This window comes from Chinchilla lanigera, unplaced genomic scaffold (assembly GCF_000276665.1).
Source record: "Chinchilla lanigera isolate Chin_1 unplaced genomic scaffold, ChiLan1.0 scaffold00005, whole genome shotgun sequence".
Classification (NCBI taxonomy): Eukaryota; Metazoa; Chordata; class Mammalia; order Rodentia; family Chinchillidae; genus Chinchilla; species Chinchilla lanigera.
In genome coordinates, this window is record NW_004955406.1 from 210,781 (window position 1) to 233,238 (window position 22,458).

The 22,458-nt window shown below is 47.6% G+C and overlaps 1 protein-coding gene across 2 annotated transcripts in view; it reads right to left on the reverse strand.

The window, feature by feature from the left end:
- The window catches only part of Tgfb2 (transforming growth factor, beta 2), a 74,300-nt gene that overhangs the window by 35,832 nt on the left and 16,010 nt on the right, over window positions 1-22,458 (reverse strand). The gene's annotated exons all lie outside the window — the stretch shown is intronic.

Sequence of the window (22,458 nt, forward strand, 5' to 3'; positions counted from 1 at the left end):
AGTTTCTTTGCAACCTTCAGTGGAGTAGAAATGAGAGTTCATAAAAGGATTGCCTCGCACCTACGAGGTGCACTTTTGGTATTGCTGGTGTCTAACTCTTCTTTCTGCATTTTCTCAATAAGGCAGACAGGACAGTCCCTCCTCAGAGTCCTTGAGCTTGACAGATGGCCCATGCCAGCCAACAGCTCCACGTAACAGACCTTTTTCTCGGGCTGAAGGCTGGTGTCTGTGAGGGCTACACAATGGGCCTAGCTCTGCAGCACAGGACAATCAATCTGTCCCTTCCCGCTGCTCCTGCTTAGATTTTGGGAGCTGGTTTTCATGTCCTCTCTTCCCCGTCTCTTTTCTTTTACCTTTCATTGAGTTTCGTGAAAGCCGTTCATTCACCTTTTCTGGTTATTCTCTTCTTCTCCTAATGCCAGAACTTTACATCTCAACATAATTCAGCACAAGAACTATCACTCACCATGTTGTGGAACTTGTACTTTAATTAATTTAATTTCACTTAATTTATTTATAAATGTATCCCAACAACGAATCAAGCTCTCTCTCCCTCCCTCTCTCCTTCCCTCTTGTTTATTGCCTTTGTGTGCTCTTTCCACCTTGGCACTCATGCCACATTTTCTATGCATTTCAAACACGTAATGAATTACAAGTCTGGGGTTTTCTTTCCATGCGGTCACACAGATGCAGCCGTCTTGTACTTATCCTCTGAAGCTTTACGTGTCTACCGCTACCTGGTACATACTTACTTGATGTGACTTCCCATTGCAAACACAGTGAGAAGAAGTTGAAGCCTTATGTAGCAGATCTGTGCTTTCACTTGTTCAGTGATTTTTTCAGGGGACAGAGTTGAAAATCAGAAGGACCTTACAGTCTGCATCATTCATCTGCTGAGCACACAGGTAAGAGCAGTTTCTAACCGTGTTTAGGTGGACCTGGACTCACACCCACACTCCAGCTTCCTCTTTCTGGACACTCTCAGTGGTTCACCCCATGACACCAGTGATCCATCTCTGGAGAAACAGCTGGGTCTATGAGAGGGGTGTGAGGTCACACAGCCACCACATTGGGTTTCTGGTTGGCCCAGTGGCACATCTCCACAGTGGCCAGTTGGGTCCTATGAAAAATGGCCTAAGGGACAGGACTGAGGAAAGTTCCGGAAGCCACACCACTCTGGAATGCCCATTTCCTGTTAATCAACATGCTTCCTTTAACCTCTGTCTGGAAGGGTTGAGCTGTTCCTCATGCTAAAGAGTAGCTCTCTATTTGGAATATCCAGAGGGGGCAGGGAGGAACCGCCTGCAGACATTTTCAGTTGCCGGATGTCCACGCTCTCATTTAAGCAATCAGTCCTTCGGGCACCTTTGAGTGAAAGTGAGGGCTGACGCTAGGGCCTTCTGGGTCGGTGAATGTGTTCGTGCAGGCGGGCTCTCTTCCTTGCCCTGTTTATACTGGAACACAACGAGGGCAATTAAGATACGGGAAACATGGGGATTAGAGCAATCCAGAGGAATTGGGGCATGCATGAGCTCTGAAACAGAGCCAGGAGCTTATGCTTGTTTTAAGAAATCATGTTCATTTGGATGCTAAGGAGTTTCTGTTCTTCAAGGTTGAGCCACCATTTGTGAAAAAGAAAACATTCTTTAAATTAAGACTCTCCATTGTGAGCCAGGCATGGTGGTAAATGCCAGCCCTCTGGGAGGCTGAGGAAGAAGAGTTCCAAGTTTGAGTCCACTGTGGGCAACTGAGTGACTCAGTGAGGCTTTGTCTCAAAGTTAGACAGAGAGAGAGAGAGAGAGAGAGAGAGAGAGAGAGAGAGAGAGAGAGAACAAGACAGAGAGACAGAGAACAGAGAACAAGACAGAGAACAAGACAGTTAGACAGAGAGAGAGAGAGACAGGGAGATAGAGACAGAAAGAGAAAAAGGGAGAAAGAGAAAGAGACAGAGAGAGAAGGAGAGACAGAGAGACAGACAGAGAGAGAAAGAGAAAGAGGGAGAGAAAAAGAGAGAAAGAGACAGAGTGAAGGGAGGGAAGAGAGTAGAGAGAAGGAAGGAAGGAAGGAAGGAAGGAAGGAAGGAAGGAAGGAAGGAAGGAAGGAAGGAAGGAAGGGCCTTCCAATTCAAAACTAGACCACAGATAAATCCTTAAAATGGGCATGGTGGCACACGCCTGTAATCCCAGCACTCAGGAAGATGAGACCAGAGGATTGCTGCAAGTTCAAGGCCAGCCTAGGTTAATAGTGAGTCCAAGGCCAGCCTGAACTGCATAGCGAGACCTTGTCTCAATAAATAAATAAATAAAATGTAAAGGATGCATCATTTCCATTTAATTGGATGAGTTGACAGCAAGCCCCACACACGTTACTGTGCTCTGAGGGACACTAGAAGAGGAAGCTGACCGAAAAGCAGCAGGCAGAGCATCCAGAGAGTCCCTCCAACCAGCCCCTACTTATTTACAGCTCAGCACAGTTGGAAGGGACTGTAGTGCGAGAGTGGATGGAAAACCATGAAAGAGAAAGGAACATTTCTCTTTGGGGAAGCTACAGACCTGTCACGCAGCTCCCTATTTTCTTTAGGAGAATTGTAGAAGGTTTTGGACAGGGTCAGAACTCAGCTGGTTTCCGAAGCTTTCTCTGCCTCTGTCTCACAGGCAGTGGTGTGGACAGAACAGGAAAAATGCCTTTTAGTCCCAAGTCAATGGCTCTTCTATGCATTTCAAAAACTTTCGTTAAGTCCTCTTTAAGGAAGAGTTCTTTCAAGGCCAGAGCTTTACAAGTGTGTTAGGGCAAAAGCAAATAGAATTCCCAGAATGCCATAGTAGAATATATATATCTCCAGAAAATAAATAGCAAGCAAAGGTCCGAGACGAGAATGTCACACAAAGCCAACCTTGGGCCCATTTACATGTTCCAGCACACCCACGGCCAATAGTCACTTCTGCCATCTCAGGGTGTGTGAGTCATGTCACCAAAGATGACCATCTCTTGCCATCGGTTTCCTTTGACTATTTTAAAGGCGAGGCAACACGACTGGAACATTTCTTTGTATTGGAAAAGTAAAGAGACAGCCAGGTCTGTCAACTCATCTGAATCAATTAATTTAGCATCTGTGTGTGCAAAGGCAAGAGGGTTACCAGTGGGGACCATGCCATGCTCAGACAGCTATGTGCACGCATGTACACGAAGGCAGCGGGTGCCAGTGCCTCGAGCGTGTTCATTAGTTCCCGCCTGTGCTCTCAACAGCCCAAGGACTCCAGCAAGGAGCGAGCTGTGTTATACTTGGCTATAGCAGCACAGGAGGCCGCTAAAGAGGAGAAGTCGGCCGTCCATTTCCCTATACTCCGCCACCCTTTCAGGCCTTCCCACCAGGATGGGCCAGTTCTGGGCGCTCACCCTCTGGGTCTGGGGAGGGCAGAAACTTTTGCATGTTCCAGGAGCACAGGGGCTGAATCTTCCAGCTTCCCAATCCTGTGTTCCAGCTCCAGGCCCAGGAAAATGAGTCTTAGTACAGAACAGCTGCTCAGTAACGATTGCAAAGCAAAAGGAAGTTAACCCTTTTTTCAAACAGCTAAGTCACACAATGATGAGATGATGAGGAGGAGGAGGAAGAGGAGGAGGATGGTGATGGTGATGGATGTGATCACAATAGCTTAGGCCTTCATAGGACTTTATGTTGAATAGAGCACTTTCTGTGCTATTTCACCTGAGCCTGATCATTGTGCAAAGTGGGAACTATCATTCCCATATCACTGTTGAGGAAACTAATTCAGAGGCCAAATGGTGTGACTGAAATGATCCCCTGGACTTCTTCGTGCTATCCTGATATTGGTCACTGGACACCAGTTCAGACACAAAGCAGCTATTGGGACAATACCAGCCCCGTGGCGTGCACTCTGAGTGCAGTGGGCGGAGGAGGCCCGTCTTGAGATTTTCATCACCTTCCAGCTTGAAGAGATATCGCAACATTCAAACAAACGAGCTGCCTTTTCAGCTGGTTCTGATCCTTTCCACAGAGCCTTTTATCTCGTCTGTTAGTGCCAAGTGCAGAAGCATCTCCCTTTCTGTGAGAGCAGCCAGCCTGAGGGTGACAGTGCCTGGCAGGGACCAAGACGCACAGAGTGGTTTCTGTAGGTTGCTCAGGGTTCAGCTACACAGCAGCCTCAGGATGTGCAGTGTGCCCTTTGCTGTAACTGGTACTCTGAGAAGGACCTAAAGGTGTCCATCAGGGAGATGCCGGGGGAGAGCCAGAATGTCTGTGCATCAACAGGGAATGAAGATGTCCCCAGCTCAGTCCCCCTTTTTTCACAGTGGGTGAAGTTGCGGCTAGACTACAGCCTGCAGCTGTGGTGGGCAGAAGTACAGAGATGCTACTGATCTGAGCCTCAGTGACAAGACCACTTTGCGGCATTCAAATCAATCCAGAATTGCCCAAGAGATTACTGTACTCCTTCAATTTCTCTCTAGATAGGAAGAGACAATCTGGGCCGTCTCTCCCTTCAAGATGTCCCTACAGAGTTCAGTCCACATTGGCCAGACAAATATACATAAAGACCTTTAGAAACTTCAGTTGGTCCTTTTCTTTGAAACCAAGCAATTACACGTTACTCCTTTTTATTGAGGAAGGAAGCTGGGGAGCTCTACCACAATCACACATTGTGTCTAAGTCCATGTCCGTGCCTCCTGGGTGTGCGAGTCCTCTGACAACAACTTCTAACTCTGCCAGAAGACAGCAGTGTGCGACCTTGCTCACTGTGCACCTTCCAGGTTGCCATGCTTTACACATAGGACAACACATCTGGGAGTGGGCTAGAGAGGGGGAAGGGAGGCACAGACAGGCACAGAACTTTATGGTCCACGCAGCACTTTAAATGCCTCCAAAAAGGATTCAGAGACCCTAAAAATACTTAGTGAACCAGTAGCTAAAGGCAGGCAGCACAGTCTATCCGATTTCCCCTCCCGGGACAGAGTTGCTCTGAAGTACTTCAAAGCCAGGGGTGGAAAAAGTCCCAGAACAGCCCAAGATCAGGGCAATGCAGAGCCTTCTATTAGAGCCACCCAAGGCGGAGCTAGAAACACCCCTGGGAGAGGCCAGGCTCTTGCGACAAGATCTGCTGGGAGGTGAGAGAAATAGACGGCCTCTGATGCTATCCTGGGGCTGACAAGACAAATCTAACGCTAACAGTTTGAATGTCCAGTTTTCACGAGACACAAAACAGGGGGAAGGAGCCCAGCAGGGGCTGAAGTTCAAAGACGGAGCTATACGAAGCCTCCTGTGGGTTTTGAAGAAGGCGACTCACTGCTTTTGTCCCTAGTCCCCCGCCTGCCAAGGCTACTCCTTGCATACGACTCTAGTTCCCGCCCAGGGTTGTCTATTGCGGCCACATGAGGAAGGAAACTTCAGTTCTGGTTGTGATATTTGGACATGTTGAACCGTCAGGCGGGAAAGCCTCCCAAACCTCATAGCCGAAAGGATTCCACCAAGGACTGGTGAACTTAGGAAGAACTTCCACTTGCTCTGAAGCCACGGCCCGATAACTTCAGTGTGAACTGGGGACCCCTCTACAGGATTCTAGTCAGGCCCAAATATGATGGCACATGTGACCGTCCTCTTATCCAATGCAGCACGATAAATTAGTGCAGCATGTCCCTACTGAGCTTCAACTCACTCTTCCAGAAGGAGCATATGCAGCCTCAGAAGTCTCTCCAAGACAGTAAGGGTTTACTTGCATGATCTGAATCTAACTCCCAAACAGCTTTTGAGACAGCTCTCCTAGCTTGCCGATAAAAAAACTTAAGTTCAGAGCGAATACCCAGAAATATCAGCAGGTAAGAGGAAAAAGAATCCAAGCCCGGTCCTAAATGCCAGCATGCTTCCCCTCAATAGATCCACTCCCAGCTGAGCAGGCTCCATCCAGATTCCAGTGTATGGGGCAGTGCCGTGCTCAGTGATGACTGACTGAGATCACTGTCATCAGCCTGTGGTTTGCGGTTGCCTGGGGAGGCAGTGTGCTCTGGGGCACCCTCTGAAGCATGGCAGCCAGTGTGACCTCCACTGTCAGAGAACCCTTGGTTTCACCATCTTCCAGGTTCCTTTTCACCATCCCTGCTTACCAGGCCAGCATTTTGCCATCTGTTCTTTTAGGCTAGGCCATGCGCTGTGGGGAGTGGACTGTCCCCAAACCGAAGAAAGTATGAGGTGAAGCAAATGAATGTTAAGTCTACTACCTGGCAGGCCAACTTCTCAAAATGCAAGGGGCCAGTGGTAGCAGCTATATCTCAGTGGGATGATCTCATTCCCACCCCCTGGACACTACCAGGTAGATTCTGCTTCCACTGTCATTTAGCAGATGAGGAGATGGAGAACACAATGGTCCTAATAATGTGCACCGAGTGAGCTAAGATGCTGCACACAACAGGTTGGCACAGGCCCGGAGCAGGACTTCCTCTTCTTGCTCATCTCTGAGATTCCCAGAGGGCAACTCCCTGGGCCCACAATCCTTCTTTCCCTTATGGGGTCTGCGCTCACTATAGAACGCTATACTGCCCGGATAAATGACTTACCTAAGGACACAGCCAATACACGGTGGACCCAGGGTCAATGTGACCGACAGTGCACCCCTTTTAGTACTTCACTCCAAAAGGAAGATAAATAGTCCCTTACTACAAATCTTGTTTCTAACACAGGGCAGAGAGAACATGTGATGAATCTGCTGTACTTGCTTTACAAGTCTTGGGTACCACTAATGCTTTTGCAGCATGATATTCTCACATTATTTTAAATCTATTCCAATATACATAGATACTTTCATTATTTAAATAAGATTACAACTTCCAATCCCATAAAATAATGCCTGACAGGATAGTTATTAAATATTTATGGATACTTAATTCCTTTTTTCCTTTTTAATGAATTTAGATGGTCTGGAAGAAGGGAGGGATCTTCTGAATTACTTTGTATGCTTTAAGTGAACCCTAAGTCAGCTTTCTCTACGTCTCATTTCTGTAGAACTATTACTACAACCACAGAGTCTTTGCGGGTGACAGACTGAGCTGCTGAAGAGGAAGAGAAGGCTACAGGAAGGCTCCTGGTGTCACAGCAGAAGGACTCCCGGGCCCCATCGTATGCAATGCTTTGTCAGTCCCTGTTCACTCGATACTTTCTGCATGGGGAAATTGAAAGACAGTGTTTCTCACTTGACCACGACTTTCATGGAAAGTTCTTCAAAAGCCCCTGGTTGATTTGGTTGCAACTTCTAACCCCTTAATCCCTGACTCATAGGACATGTTGCCAAATCTTGAGTTTTCTGACATGTGGCTATGTTTAAATTCTCCAGTAAAACTCCCAAACACCATGGTTGAAGGGATGAAGGGCTGACGCAAGGAATTGCAGTTCTTGGTAAGAATTTCTATCTGCCTGTGATGCCAATAGGGGCCTGGGTAACACTGCCTGTGCATGCCCCCCCGCCACACGTATCCTTCTCATGCACCAGCTTTCCCATCCAAAAAAAAAAAAAGAAAATGAAAAGGGATTTCTGAAAGGCTATGCAGCAACTTTGTCTTTGCATTTCAAAATGCCCTGTGTGTGTCCAAATGCAGGTTTATAGAAACAACAGATGATGCATCTAAAAACTGACACATCCGTTCTTGTATTTTGGACCATCCTAAAGGTCACTTGCAAACCCCTGGAGGATTGTACACTGACAACACAGAGGTTTCAGATCTTGTCTAAATGTAGGTCCACCCATGCTCACAGTCTTTCAGTGAAGGCCCCAAGTGCATTGTAAGTCGGGGCCCAGGGCTTACAGTGTCCTCACAGTGTCTGGCGGGGGGAATCTAAAAGTTGGAGGCCCTATTGCGCAGTGTTCTTTGCTCCCGGTTGAGAAATTGCTTTCTTTTCACCCTTTATTCCAACTTTCCTCATCATCTGCTGTTTCATGGAAAAACCTGACTATGCTCCAGAAAACTCCAAGAACAGCTCACAGTAGGAACAGGTCACGTAACCACTTTCGCATTTATTTTCAAAAACCGAGATAGGCAGCAGCTCACACCTCCATCCACCACCCGGGTTTGGAAAGGAACTGGAGATGCAGGAACAGAGGGGCGCTGGAAGGTGACCTTAACACAGTGCTGACGAGAAGTCCTCCTGGGCCTGAACTGGAGGGCCCTACCCAAGGACTGGCTGGGGTGACAAGCAAGCTTCTCTGTCTCTTTTCTACACTAGGATTCCAAACGATAGAAGATCTACTTTGCGGTTGGGTTCTGAGGTTTTAATGTCCCCCAGGGGCAGGATGAGACTGGGAAGCCACTAGAGAAAAGTCTGATTTTGCACGGCGGAAGTACCAGACTCCTTATTTTGATTTGGAAGCCCAATCCCTCGCTCAGAACGTAGGACACCATCAGCTTCCCACCTGTCAGTACCTGCACAGACGGCCCTGCTCCAGTCCGGGGGCGCATCTGCTCTGTGCAAGTGACTGTCCCTCCCCAACCCTGCAACACCCCCCAACACCCCCAGAGAGCGTCAGCTCACACCTTTGCTTGTAGAATTTCCCACCTTCAGCTAAAAATGGCTTTTGGGGTGAGACTCAACCAAAGCATAGACCGCAAAAGCAGAGGGGCCAGTAGCTGAAGGAGGTGAAGGAGGGCTCTCTGGGGGCCCGGGGCAGGAAAGCTCTTCTGTTTGTCTTTCCAGCCTCCTTGGAAGGCAGCCCCGGGCCCCACAGGGGGTGCAGGACCGGGTGGGGGATTCCAGTCAAAGGTGTGGGGGTGCCGCGTCCAACACCATGGCTCAATTTCCACACCAACCCCTCAAGGAAGACTTTTTCCTTTAGGGAAGGCAGGAGGAAGTACAGTCAGAGCCGTCCTCTCTCTTCTGCTGTCCTGCAGGGATTTCTCCAGCCCTTCCCCATGCAAGGCTGGGAGAAGGGTGAGTGAGGCCAAAGCAGAACAGGAGACTCTGGTGTCTCTCAGGCAACTGCTGACGTCTTCAGTTTGGAAACACTTCTGCCTGTTCTACGCCCAAGTTCCGCCTATGCATGTATGAGTAGTACACACACTCACATGCGCACATGCACACACACATCTGAGCTCATTCGGTAGCTCTGTTCACTGATCCCCGGGCTCAGGACAGACATACAGCAACTGAACTCTGTCCCAGGCCCTTCTCTTTCAGGAGCACCACAGAGTGCTGGGCTCGTCCAGCGCTTTAGCCTTTTGTTTTGCACATGATCTTTAGCGGGTGTCTAATGAAGAGGCTGTCCATTCACACGAAGCCATTTAAAGTTTGGGATTTAGCAGGCCCGGATTCTATTCCTAGCTTCGCCATGTGAAAGTGTGGCCCTCGGAAAATGTCTTCACCTTTTAGGCCTCAGTTTCCTTGTCTGTAAGGTGTTATTAGTGCCTAACTTCAAGGGCAGCTGAGAGGGTTAGAAAAGGAGAACCAAGAGCAGATGCAGCAGGTGCCCTGGCGAGCTGGGCTCTGCCTGGTGCACTATCAGGCCTGGCTCTGTGACAGCAAAAGTAGAGAGAACGTAGAACAGCACAGGGTTGTTCCTGCGTCATCTGCTCAGCCCCATCTGCTCCACTTTCCTTGTCAATGAATGGGGATAAGAGCAGCATCTGCCTCAGAACTGGGAGGACAGAACAGGATCAGCAAGCAAACACTGAGCACTGCGCCTAGCACATGGCCAGCGCTCCAGCACGGGCCTCCGTCATTCTCCCCAGCCACTGAGCTGCCAGCAAAAGGGAAGCCTCCTCACCTTCCCAGCTACCTACTCATTCAAAGAGTCCTAAGACCGAGGCCCCTTCGCAGTGGCCCGCCCCGCCCCCACTCAGTTCGGCCCTGCTCCTCATCTCCAGATGAAGCACAAATCTGGTAAATATTACACTTACAAGGTAACAGGTCTGGAATGCTTGGCATCTCAGGCAGAGTGCAGTTGCTGCTTGGCACCCAGACACACACTCTGCAGCTGAGGGCCAAACTACATTTGGCTGCTTTGCACAATTTGAATAGAGATATTAAAAATCTTCCAACTCTATAAACTGTGTACTGTTTGCTAATCAAATGGGTCAGCTTTAGAAAAAAAGTCACCTACAAAGAACCCAGTGTGCTGATTTCTCTTTGCAGTTTCAGATCCCACAGAGCAAAGGAGCAGTGGGTGCACCGTGCGGACGGCTGGCTCAGCACACCAGCACGGTGACCCCTGTATTCCAGAGCAGGCGGTATACCCGCTTCGAGAGCAGAATGCCTTTCCTGACACATTCAGACCCAGTCGTCTCCCAGAGACTGTGCCCTTAACTATTACACCATGCTCTGCTTTGGGCTCACAGCGCTGGTAATGGGTTTGAACTTCTGGTTAACAGGCTCGATTGTGATAACAGTGGCAGCTTTCGTTGACAGGTGTCACAACTTTGAGTCCAAGAATGACTATGTAAGCATTGCTGTTATTATCGTTGCTACTGACCAAATACCAAGTGTGGAGAGGAAGGGTAGGATACAAGTACTCATCCGAGAAGAACTGGCTCCATAAGTTAAATACAGATGTACATTTCTCCACCAACCCAAAACACATCATGGAACAGAGTGAAATGAGATTATACCCCAGGCAGTGGACTTCAACCGCAGTCTTCCCTGGTTCAGGAGTCAGGACTGATGAAACTTCTCCCAAACATAAAAATGGAAAGAAGGAGACAGTTTTCGTCTTCATCTTTCCTTCCAGGTATTTAGCCTCACAACCTTTAATAAAACCCCTCCCTAGGGGTAAACTTGAGAAAAACTCAGAGCGCTAGATATGAGCACACAAGAGGAACAAGGACAGGAGCACATTTTTATGCAGTTAAAGCAAACATGACAGGTGCAGCGGCCTCCCTGGCCTCCATTCCCCTCCCACCTGCCCTCCGCTGCCCCCTGCAGCGCTCCCCTGCACACACAACCCATCCTGCAGCCTCTCGTCCCTCCCAGGAAGCAAAAAAGCAAGTATGTGCCACATACACAGAGAAGGGTGCTGAGCCAGTGACTGCTAGTGCGAGGCCTCACACTTGGCAGCATCTGTCCTGCCTGCCTTCCCAGCGAACTGGGCAGAGCTTCTCCCCAGCCAGAAGCACCCAGAGAACTGGGCAGGATGGGTATTTTCTGGGGTTGGAGTGAAAGACACTGCGCCTCTGAGGGGCAGGGGCAAGCAGCGGAGGAGGACTCCGTCCCTTACACTTGGAGAAGCCCAAGCGTCTCCCAGTGTACAGTAGATGGGGAAGACCACTCGGCGGAGGGAATCACAGTGCTGACGAGGGGTAGCAGCGTTGGTGGGGAGGGATGTCCTTGTGGTTAACCACATTTTACTGAGGATTTTTATTGATTACAGTTATATTGAAAGAGACATGACTCAGACATACCATAGCTGAAGCCACGTAAAGCACAGGTTCTACCGGAATCTCAGTGTATGGGAACGTTGTGAACCACACTGAGATGTGCAAGGTCCTGCTATCAGCGAATATATGGTCAGCTTCTGTCCTCTCGCGGCTGGAAAACAAGCTGACTTTTCTATTTCCCTTTCCACAAGAGGCTGTGGTTATTCTCTGCTTGGGCAGGCGGTGGTCCTGTGGACACTACAGATGGCTTCTCTAACAGCCTGGTTTCACCACCCCACTGCAGGCTGCGTGCGAACCCCTCTCAGCATTTTTAATGTTTCTGCTTTGTGTAGGATGGTTGTTTACAAGTTTGTCTCCCAAGTGTCTATAACTTACTGAAAGGCAGGTATAAGAGAATAACAATAACAACAGCTACAATAACAAAAGCAACACTACTAGCTGTTGGGGGCACACCAGCTACCAAGTATTGGTCTAGACTCTCCCATTCAGACGAGGGAGTCCCCACCCCACATCCTCACGCCTCCTGGGTGTGGCTTTTGGAAGGTGACTAGATCATACGGTACTATGCTCATGGATAGATTAATCCATGGATGAGTTTATACCTAAAGGTGCAGTTTTAGGAGGAGGAGCCTGGTCGGAAGAGCTGGACCACAAGGGCTGTGACCTGGAAGGGTGCATCTCCCTCCCTGGATCCTCACTTCTCCCTCTGCTTCTTGACCAGCATGAAGTAAGCAGCTCTCCTGTAGCAGGCCCCTCTGCCACCTGCCCTGGTGCCAGAGGACTATGGACTGAAACCCTGAGAGAAAATAAACTCCCCTCCTTTAACTTGTGGGCACTGGGTGCTGTGTCCCAGCAATGAGAAAGTGACTAAGACAGAGAACGAGGACCTGAGGCTTAAGGGATACAATACTGTGTCACTAGAAACTGAACTATCTCCACTAAACCTATGCGGTGTGACCCCAACACCATCACGCTGGGAGGTCGGCGTTCCTCTTCCAAGAGGGAGTCACCTTTCTTATCTCTCTTTCTTTCTGTGGAGGTACTAGGAATTGGACCCAAGGACTTTGCCTGGGCTGCATCCAAGCCTTCCTTCCTTTCTTTTATCTTCCTTCTTCTCCCTTCCTTCATTCCTTCTCTCCTCAAAATTTTGACACAAGGTCTTGCTAGATCACTAAATTATCTAGATTGGGCTTGAACTTGTGATTCTCCTGCCTCAGCCTCCCTGTGTAATTCAGGCACCAAGCCCTGCACACAGTACATGCTCAGTGAATATTAACCGAGTTAAATAAAACAAACTAAAATCTTCCCAATCATTATTTTCATGGAGAACCCAGGCATAGCTTAAAGTGAAATAAGAAGGAAGTGAGACAGCTGACCATTAAACTGTTGAAAGCATTATAGGCACATATATTTCTTTTGGGAAAATCCTAAGAGAGTTTCTGGTTCTCCTAAGAAGACAAAGAATACCTTATCCAGTCCTTTGACCAAGCTTTTGCTTTTGTGCAGGGAGTCTGGGGGCATAAGAACACTTAACATGACATCCACTCTTAATGAACATGTAAGTACATACGTTGTCACTGACTACAGGCTCCGCGCGATGCGGAAGAGCTCTAGAGCTTCTCATCTTGTAGAACTTGCTCATTCATCTTCCTGTCCACCAATTACTGGCAATTCCCCATCCCAACCCCAGCCAGGCCGCTACCACTCCTCTCTTTGATTCTGTTTGAATATATTTCTAGACACCTCTTATTTTAAAATAGTATCTCCAATATTATTTTCTTCTCACAGAAATTGGTACCACTTTTCATTTTTTCTAGACTTTGAAAAATATCTTGTTCTCAATAGTATATGCCAACTTGATATTAAAAACATGGGGTGGAATTCCTAGATTTTCAACCGGTCCTCAGAGCAACAAAGCATGAGAGTTAAAGGTTTTAATAATGACCTGGAAGTGAACAAACGAGTGAATATTCATTCAGCCCTTACCAGATGAACATGTTTTTATATGTAGATTATTTCTTTCCTTAAAGAATTGTTAAGAAGTAGTGTTTGCTAAAAAACAATTAATCCTCTTTTTAGAGATAAGAAAAGCAGTTCTCAGAAAGAGTAACTGTTTGCCCGGTTATACAGACAGGACTTTGTCCAGGCCTCCTTCATGCGAGGAGGCCTGTATACTCTTTCTAATAGATTTTAGCCTAATTGTCACACTCAAGAGCCACTGCTGGCTCACGGATGACTCACTTTCTTGGCTTATCAACTGCAGGTTGGGATCAACAAACCAAAAGTTGACATCTTCACAAAGTTGAAAGGAAAGGACCACCGTCTGTTACACAAAGCCAGAGAAACAGAGAGACCCATTATATGAACTCGTCTGTCTAGACAGATGACTAAACAGGGGTCCCTCCAGGGTTAGACTTGAATTTTCTCCATTCAGCCTGCTGGATATTTAGCAATAAAAAAAAGGAAAGAAAAAACTATTTAAAGGCTGCAGTTCTAATCCAACTCCTCCTACACTACCCAGAGAGTAGTTTAAAAGTTGTTTCTGAGCAGCCTGCACGTGTTAAAGGTTGCAGCAGAAATCAGATTGAGACAAGAAGAGCACTAAAAATACTTGTGCTGTCTGGCTACTGGCTACAGACCCAAGCGCCCCGGACTAAATGTCCCTGTACAGCCGCAGTGACAGGAGTTTGAACTCACAGAGGGAGCAGGGTCTCATCCAGGTGTCCCAGCGGCAGCAGACAAGAAGGCCTTGAAGTTGGGCTTCTCATCTTTCACAGGAGCTGGCTAACCTCTTCCCTCCAGCTCTTTATGTGCCCTGGGGACAATGAACTTTTCTAACTCAGAATATGAAAAACGCTACTGAGAGGAGAGCAAACAGTCAACGTCCCTTCATGTAGGCTGAGAGACATAAACAGAGGCGGATGATGTTAAGATTCTTTAAAAGGCTACTAACATTGCTGTGCTTAGTGAACACAGAATTCTCCAGGTAGGTGGTTAGCAGTCGGCTTGCTGACAAACAGGCAGCACAGCAATGGACCAAGACGTCTCTTGTTTCCAAGCAGTCCTTCGCACTGTGCAGGGGCTATTTCTAGTACAGCTCATATTTGCAAAATTCATTCAACCCTTCATCTCACAAACATGCAATGGTTGCTTCAGTCTGCAGCATTCTTTCATATGGACGGGGATTGACAGGCCTGCCAAGAACTGGCTATGGAATTTCTAGGGTCCTGCCTATTGATAAGTGCTGGTCCTATTCTAATCTTCACACAGGCATTACAGAATCAATGCAGTCACTTCAGTGAGAAGGAGGGCCTCAGATTTACCAGCCCGAAGGCAAAACAAACAAACAAACAACAACAAAAACAAAGCACAATGTTCCCACCCTGGGGACAAAACAGAAAACAGGGCATGCACATCCTGGGCAAGAAAATGACTTCAAGGACACACTCATCTTCTGCATAAATTTGTGTGAGTAGAAACAATTTCCGTTCTTCAAATGGGGAATACAAAGAATGCACATGAGCAGAGCTGAGGTCACCACTTGATTCCAATACCAGCGCTCAAATGCCTGTCTTTACTTTTTCTAGGTTTTTAGGGGAGATATATTGTATTTAAAAGAAAAATACCTGAATATCTTTTTTTCTTGTTAGAAAAGCAGAATGATTTCCATAATACGTGTGGATACACACAGTTCTCAGTGTACTCTCCTTAGTTGACATTTAATTCCTTCCTTTGGATAAAAATGTTACTTAAAAGTCTCATCTTGGGGAAGTGATGAACAGGATAAGCTCTGGAGTCAGGGATACCAGGTTCAAATTCTGACTCTGCCGCCTCTCAGCTAAATGACTCAGGAGAATTACACATGCTGTCTATAAACTGTGGCTTCCTTATCTAGAACACTGAGAATAATCATAGAGTTTATACAGAGTATTAATACGGAGATTAGCCCCAGGTCTAATGTAGCTACTCAGTAATTGATGGTCAACATTATTATTGTTCATATTTCTATTAAAGACAGAGTCTAGTGTCCCAGCCCATCAATACTCTCACCCGTACAGGTGGCTATTCCTCATGCAGAAATTCATTTAAAATAAAGCATGGATAGATAGACAGAGCCACACAGCTTTAACAAAAGTGATGTGCATTCCCAAAACAGAAGATCTCTGCTCTGGTTACACACTGGAATAATTTGGGGAGCTTCTTAAAACTAAAGATGCCGGGTGCACCTCAGACTGACTGAGTCAGAAGCCTCAGGAGTGACTCCAGCACGGCCACATAAGTAACATGCTCAGTGCTGCCCCAGGGGTCCTGACGCAGACCAAAGTCAAAAGCCTCTCTCTCACTGGGCCTCCAAACAGAAACCACAGGTATGACACTCAAAAGCTCCAGCCCTGGACCCAAGCCCTTTGATACGTGAAGCCCAAGCTCAAGGTGGCTGTGACACCAGCCCCCCGAGTGGGTCATCTGTTCTTGGCGACTCCAGTGCTTAGTTTTTGAAAAGCAATCTGCTCCCTTCCTAGCAATAACACTGCAGCGAATGATCCTGGGAGTCGCAGTGGCCACGGTTCCACAGGGAGCTGCTTTCCTGGTCGCCTGAATAGGACAATGGATAAAGTAAGTAGTAGTCTTGGGAAAGCAAGCTACACGGGGCAAGAAAATAGAGAAGCAACCCCTGCTGAGGATGTGAACACATGCGAAGTCAGCTCCACTTCGGAGCAAAGATGCAATCCAACTGAATATTAGAAAAATATGGTCTGACCATTTAGATTTCAGAAGGATCCAAAACCAATTTAGACTCCAGTTGGTGGACAAAGTTCACATTCAGCAAAACAGCTCCAGCAGTTGCATCATACTCACAACAGAGCGATTCAGAAGTACAGATGTCCAGCCATGTGCAAAACAATGCTTTCATTTTTTTCTTCTCTTTCCCACTACTGACCCTGAGAGCAGGCTGGAAAAGCTCAGCATCTGCTGCTACTAAGAATAGGCTGTGGAGATGATTACTTATGAGTCTGAAAGTACCAAGCTACTGGCACACTCGAGGGCCATCAGGACAGAGCGCTGTCAAGGGGCCGGGGGTCACACAGCAGATGCCTCCTGCCAGGCAGGGTTACTATTCTATGGGCTCACCAGGTCCAACAGGCAGAAGCGTGACTCTAAATAGTCTACCTCCTGGGTCACTGTCAGGGGACCAGGGTTCAGGTTAAACAAGATTCTCGGGACAGACCTGGAACATGATGTTTAAATTGATATGAAACTCACATGAGAGAGAAGAAGCAGGAAAATCATGTTTCCTCTAGCACACAGCTAAGCATCTCCAGACTTCTACTCTCATGGAAACTTAGCCTGAATCCTTATACGACCAGCACCTACCAGGTACTGCTGGGCATGTGAGGAGCAGGGTGGCAATCTAGGACCCTGGGGCTAAGGGATATCACTACATGTTTTGAAGGGAAGCCTGAGTCTCACACTCTCCCTGACGTACATAATCTGTACATACCGCATCAGGACTTGCTTCAGGAACCTGGTGCTTCCAACTGTGCCTTTCACACCAGATAGACTTTTCTCCATTAGAGAAGTCAGTCATTATAAAATGGAGGGAAATTACACCTGTGTCTGCATTATAAAATCGGCCTACTAAGCATCCAGTAAGTATCGACTACAAAGCTCCGCACAATGCCACAGATGGAGGAACAGTGTGGATGTTGTGGTGCCATCCTGCAGTACAGAGTGTTTCTGAAGCGAGTGAAATCCTTCCCTTTTCCTGCCGCTTCACCTGCCCTGCAGTAGACAGTACCATTTGTTCAGAATGTTGGCTGTCCCTCGCCCTCAGGTGAATCCCCACACAGGACTGTCCCTTGTGCCCTCCCTGGCCCTAGTAAATTCGAAAGTTTTGCTTTGGGACTCACTTTAGCCAATGAATGTGTGTGAGAGAAACGGCCACGTCTCATGTTTCTCCCACAGGATCGTGCAGGTTAGGGGCTGTTTCCCAAAATGCAGACCTCACAGAACAGAGCACACCCAACCCAACACACTATCGAATACGAGTGACAGGTAAATCTCTCTTGTAGGCTGAGATTGAGAGAGAAGTTCTCGTGACGTTGAGCTTATAAAATAATGCTGTATTGCACAGAGTCCTATTATAACACAGCACATCATTGCATGGATGTTTATATACACTAGGCCAAGTATGTCTTCTGAAATATATCCACTTTGAATAACAAACACTATAACCAGATGGTCCGATTCTGCAGCCCTCGTACAACAAGGAGACTCTCTTATAGAAATGCATCCGTGTTTCAGAGATCACACTAAGCCTTTCTTGCTGTTTCAGGATTCATCAACATGGCAGGCAAGCTCACAGAGAAGGAAAAGACACAGAAGGACTGTCATGGCTCACATCTAGATGTCCTTCCAAAGCCTCCTATGCTCCCGGGGGGGGGGGTTGGGCAGGTGATTGGATCATGGAGACATGATGTTCATCAGTGGATTCGTTCTCTGATGAGCTTATAGCTAAACGAGATGCGGGGCAGTAAAGCCTGGTCAGAAGAAGTGGGCGACTGGGGCATGGCCTGGAAGGATCTATCTCCTTCCCTCCTCCCTTGATCTCTTCTTGCTTCCCACCACCAAGCTGTGAGCTGGTTCTCTTCCACAATACCGCTCTGCCCTGCTGGCCCACCTCGGAGCCAGAAAGCTATGAACTGAAACCTCTACAGATTGTGAGCCGAAATAAACCTCTCTGTCTTAGAGCTGTGGATGTTGGGCATTGTGTCCCGGCAATGAGAAAGTAGCTAAGACACGGACAAAGCTTCGCCTTCCAGAAAACATCAAGCAGCTTCTTACTATTGCTTGATGGCCCAGCTACGATTTCAAAGGTCATCTTTCTGGCTGCAACCATCATTTCCTCCGGGAAGTCTCCTTTCACCCTCTGGGCCACATTCAGGCATTCTGGTCTCCTGGGTGCCGCACTTGCAATCCATCACACAGACTCAACTTTTCATTTTTGTTGGTTTTGTTCAGTCAGCCTGACTTCCTCACTGTGCTGCAGGAGCCTCAAGAACGGGTTCTGTGTTATTTTCCTCTACCACTGGCACGCAGCAGACTCGATAGATGTTTCTTGTATAGATGGATGAGGCAATTACATCAATACCCTGATGTAAATCTTGCTGTTTGAAACTCAGCTAGCAAAATCTGGCCCAACAGAAATGCTTTCTGACTGATAAGAGACATAGTTTTTACAAATTCCCCGGTTTGCAACCTTATTCCTACATGCAGGCAGAGGCCTTTCCATTTCTCCTACTAGGTACAACTGGACAGAACCAAAGTCATCCCAAGCCTGGATTTCTTCTCCCCACAAGGAAAGGTCATCTGTCATTCTTATAAGCTCACGTGTGGCCACATATGGGTTTAGCCCTATGTGTCCCTGGCCATGGAGACGGAGAAGGCTAGTATTAGGCGGTACAGCAAGCACAAACTCCAACAACTGCCAGACCTCACCAGGCAGCGCAAGATCGGACTGACCTCAGGGACTTTTCATACACAGAAAGGGACAGAGCTAGCTTCTTTCCAGAAGGAAAGAGATGAGTAGCCTAGGATTACTAACTAAAAGCAATCAAACCAACAAAAAATGTAATTTACATAAAGAAGTTATCAAACACTGCCAAATAAAGAACTCAGCATGAAGTAAATGGTTTTAGATTCTGCTACAAATTACCTGGAAATGCAGTTCCCAGGTTCCATTGCTCCTACCTCAGCCAGCCTTGCTCCACTCTCAGTTTATAGCCATCCAGAACCCATGGCTAAATCATCCTTCTCCCTATTTTATGCAGACAAAGCCACAGATCTTAGAATGCCTTCAGGGCCGGGTATGAACTGTTCCTGATTATCTTTCTTTTTTTGTCTTTTTGAGACAGTTTTGCTATGTAGGCTTGCCTTGAATTCGCTTTGTAGCCCAGGCTGGCCTCAAACTTGTGGCAATCCTCCTGCCTCAGCCTTCCGAGTGCTGGGATTACAGGCATGCGCCACCATGCCCGGCTTCTCGTTGTCTTTCAAGTCTCATCTCCTAGGATATTTTTGATAACTGTGGAATATGCTAGGAACAGCCTACCTATTTCCTCTGCCAGAAACATTCTACCCCAGATAATCTGGCCCCATATTACTCTTGAATCTCCTTCAAGTGTCTGCTTAACTTCCACCATCTTGAAGAACCCTGCTTGCCCTGATGACTCACCTGTCCATCCCCCTAAATTTATTCTACTTGCTCCCCCATAACATTTATCAAATTCTACCATTTTTAATTAGTCCTTATTATGAGCTGTCTACCTTCCTCCACCAGAATGTAAGCTTCCCAAACGCAACGATTTTTGCTGTCCTGTTGACTGGTCATATCACTAGTGGCCAGTAGCGATACAGACAGAAATAAGACTGACTAAACTAGTGTATCGTATGGATGTTCATTCTTTACCGTTGTCTTCCCAGAACTGGTACATGCATTGAACACTGACTTCAGAACTGCATCTGTAACTGTGGTCAGTATAGAGATATCTTCATTAAAATCTTGTTGCGAAGTAAAGTTAACTCTATATAGTGTATCATTCCTCCCATACCTCAAGGGCCACATAAGCTAATTAGTGATGCAGCTCGTATAAGACAAATATTTCTCTACACAGTACGATGATCACCAAAGTTACAGTAGTTTTAGAATATTCACAGGGTATGGTTGTAGTCGAAACACGGGGTGATTCAAAAGTCACATCAGAGTACCAGGAGGCATCGGGTTGCACAAATCAAATAATAGGTAATTTATCATTAACATCACTTTTTCATAGTTTGGTCAGATTCCCACCTGCTCTAAAACTGTAGTTACCCAAGGCTGAGTTTGGCCGAGATAGTAGAGTTTACATTCCACTGCTGGCTAGATCCTAACCTATGGAATGTGACAGAATGGGATTCGGGTCACAGGAGGACGGCAGGGCTCTGATCAAACACCACGCCAGGGAACTCTCCATTAACACACACATGATACGATATGCATTGTGTATGCAGTACACATTGGCTTCAAAATTCCCCTCCCTCTTCATCATCGCCCAGCGGACCACACCTGAGTGAAGGAATACACTGCCATACACACTTCCAGGCTGGGTATGTGCCACCTACCCCACATGACTCCTGGGCCTCTCTGAACACTCACTGTCCTCCCTGCAGGGAACAGCGAGCAGGGGCTGGTGTGGTGTTTGTAGGCACTCGGGAGAATGGAAAGCACACGGCAAAACTCCACTGAGGCTTGGATTTGGGGTCCCACATCCCAGGGATGGGTGGATCCGAGTCCTTCTGGACAGGATGCTTGTGAGTAACCAGACCGCGTAACAGAGCATCCGACAGGTGCAGAGGCCGGTGAGGTTGCAGCACCTGCAGTGCTTGTGCAGACTGCAAACACGGAAGCTCCCCGTCAGGAGCTCTGACTCTGCTGGTCTGAGACAGGGCCGGGGAATCTGCATTGGAGGACACTTCAGGAGATGTATGTGCAGGCCACACTTTAAACACCATCTTCAATTAAGTTTTTTTTTGTTTGTTTGTTTTTCTCCGGTACCGGGAACCGAGCTCACGACCTAGTGCTTGCCAGGCAGGCGCTTTGCCGCTGAGCTAAATCCCCAGCTAAACACCATCTTCAAATCTCAGCCCAGCTACTTACAAGCTTCTTATGCAGTAAATACTTTAAATGTTTGAATTCATCTTCATGACTGTTAATCATTCACAGAGACTGTCTGTTCCTTATGCCCTGGATTCTTTTATCTTGCAAGGAAACCTTTGGGCAGGTTTAGCTCACCTTAGCTGAAATTTGGGGGGATTCTGAACTTAGAAAGAGAACAAAGACTCTGCAGCGACAGGCTCTGTGAGCAGGGATAGCTCATCTTCAGGGTATTGCACTGAAGCTGATGGGGCATTAGAGCGGTGAGCCCCTCGCCAGCGCAAGGACGCGCACTGACCAGCAGCGTTCAGGCTAAAAGGTGCAGAAAGCAAGAGGCGCCACAGGCCCCAGGCCACCTTGGGCCGCTCCCAGCATCTCCTTGGAATGGAGAGGTGGTTCACGCAAGGTGACGGGGTGGCCCTCGAGCTGCTTGGCACAGGCCACCCCACTTAACGAGCGCTCAGAATCACTCTCAGTGTGGAGAAATTCACCCTGACCCTGGACACTTGCCCCCTGGCATCCGCTCACTTACATTTTTACTCAATTACTATTTCTAAGAACAGAGATCAAAAAAAAAATGCAGAGCCCCACTGCTCTGGAGCCATGCGTGGAAGGTGTGAGAGGCGTCTGGGAGCTCTCCCCTCGGCGGGTCTGCTGCGAGGGACAGAACACCCGCTGCACGAGGAGCCACGTGGGCCAGGCCATCTCTTCTTTCATACCGGAGGATGGACACCCGACTTTCCCACACTTGCTGGGCGTGAGCGTGCAAAGATTTTTTCACCAAAAGAGGACGGAATCTTGCAGTGATTAAGAGACTAAAAATAGCCCCCAAGGAGAAGGAGTGTCTGAGAAGAAAAACCACCCCAGGAACCAGCGATGGCCTGGGTCGTCTTGCTTACTATGGGAGGAAGGGATTAGCAGGAAATCAGTCCAAGTAGTAGGTAAGAACCTGAATGGGACTGGAGTCCCATGCGAAAGCAAAGGAACGAGAAACAAGTCTGGGGTCTGTGACAGGCGGAAGGGCATTCAGGCCAGATCTGAATTTATTATTATTAATTAATTAATTTATTTATTTATTTTGGTTTTTGAGACAGGGTCTCACTACGTATTTCAGGCTGCCCTTGAACTCTCTATGTAACCCAGGTTGGCCTCAAAGTCGAGGTGATTCTCCTGCCTCAGCCTCCCCAGTGTTGAGATTATGGGCGTGCACCACTACACCTGGCTAGACCTGCATTTAGATGCTGGCTTTGCTTCCAGATAGCTGTGACCAAAGATAAGGTATTGACCTCTCCAAACGTGACTTCTTGAAAAATGGGGATGGTCACCCTAGCCTTCCCTGACCAGGCAATGTGGGGAGAAGCAGAGGGCCCAGGGAGTATTCAACAAATACTTTCTCCTCTTTCTTT